Source organism: Sitodiplosis mosellana, unplaced genomic scaffold, assembly GCF_009176505.1.
Source record: "Sitodiplosis mosellana isolate CC-2019 unplaced genomic scaffold, AAFC_SMos_1.0 Smas_scaffold_3, whole genome shotgun sequence".
Taxonomy (NCBI): Eukaryota; Metazoa; Arthropoda; class Insecta; order Diptera; family Cecidomyiidae; genus Sitodiplosis; species Sitodiplosis mosellana.
Window position 1 is genome coordinate 3,561,021 of NW_022595246.1, and position 2,084 is coordinate 3,563,104.

Sequence of the window (2,084 nt, forward strand, 5' to 3'; positions counted from 1 at the left end):
ATTTTGAATTGGCCAATGCGGTGTACCCAAACAATTTCACATATCTTTTTTCCCCATCGTGCGATTTTTGAAAGCCAACAATTATACGACCAAATTGAATTCAATTGAATGCCGTTTTTTCCATCGCATTTTTCATTAGTCTGGACATTTTTTTATTCTTTTCTCGATTTTTTTTTCAAGCATTTGTATTTATTTTTCTGTTTTCCGTTCGATTCGAATAGACTTTTAGTGGCATTGAAATGAAAAAAGAATGAGCGAAAGAAATTGAAGTCGTGAGGCATGCATTTTTTAAAACTAAAATTTATTGTCTATTAAAATCTATAAAAATTTCTTGCGTTGAATTTCAAATGATTGGCACGACATCACGGCCGGTTTCGTTATAAAATGGCTTGAAATGTTGAAACAGCAATTCAGTTTCATATCAGATTCCGACCGATCGTGGAGTGAAAGGAAAAAATGAAATTGATATTTTTGTTCGTCGTTTGTTTATTGATGTTCGGGCTATCAAGTGTGGAATCTGGAAAAGCGCACATCACACCAGCACCTGAACCAAGGCACAAAATCAGACGGGAACAGGTTAAGAAACCGCCACTAAAATCTGACACACGATTCGTACACCATTTGTCGGCATTCAATAAATAAAACACGGATTTCTGTGGAAAATATTCTTTTAAAGTATGAACACATATCCAATAGCTTGAGAATTCGATATTGCTCCACAAATCTTCCCAACTCAGATGAACACAATTTTTCACCTCTATTGTTAAAGTAATTTCAGATAAATTCTTACAATTTGAATTTTAGATGTAATTGACTAATAAAAAACATTGGCATAATCGTGTTTGTTTCATTCAAATCGCGAATATTTGAATCGATGTTCGACGTTAATCAAAAGTTGAACACGATGAAAAAAGAAATTATAACGAAATAGATTGCGTTGAAAAGGTAGAAAAACAGATAGGCACAAAATGTCATGAAAGCGATTTTGGAATGCACGGATTTTTTTGCCTGTTCAGTGTCAGTGGGTAAACTGACGAAAGCTTCAAACATACAGAATGACGCCGACGTTTTTGTCGCATAACCCACACTGGGAACCAAGGAAACAAATTATTGAAAATCTGCGTTAATTATTTTAATTTCATCACATTCACACAATTCGATTGTTTCGGATTATGAAGTCATTATTTATTGACTATTTAAAGAATAAATAAATTTTTTGCACAAAAATATGGTTTATCCTAATTGATCAATTTCCATTGACGGAGGAACTATTGGACACTAAATTTAAAGAGAAAATGCTTGAAAAATAAGCTCGTGTTTTTTAGTATCCTTTCTTTTTTAGAAATCATTCACGCGTTGAGGGTTCTGTTGAAATTATACTGAATTCCACCTGAATTGTCTACTAATTTAAAGCATAAAACCAAAATGGATACTTTTGCTTTGTGTTGACTGCAATTTGAAAAAAAAATTCAAGCAACGTGAAGATAAAATGACGATGATAAAAAGAAGCGAAAAAATGCGACGAATGAACAGAACATGGTTTTAGAATAAATCAGGAAGTATGTGCAGCCGTTTCTGCTTGTAAATTTGGATCATGCAAATATTCGATGGATTGCAGAATATTTTCAGTGAGAATGTATATAATTTTTTATAAATACGTGATTTAACATGATATCATAATGATCATATTGTTTGATCAATGGTTAAGAAATAAGATGAAACGAGTATAAAAGCCAACTGATTCCAGTGAATAGATATCAGTTCCTCGAATCGTGTCTTCGAAGTGAGTTAGAAAAAGAAAAATCAGAAGAAATCAAAAAGAAACTCTTCGCAGTTTTCGTCATTTTCTTTGCCATCTTCACCGTTTTGGGAAGTGCACAATCTCATTCAGAACCCGTCGCAACCACAACCCATTCACCACAATTTGATTGTAATATCTGCAAGCAAGGAAAAAATTCCACTATTCATTTCAATGCAAATTCCTCCGCAGAAATACTACATCGCGGGGGAAGTAGGTGCCAAAGATGCGGAATAAATAGAAAGTGGAGATTATTAAAGATTATGATTTGTAAATTTCAATATTT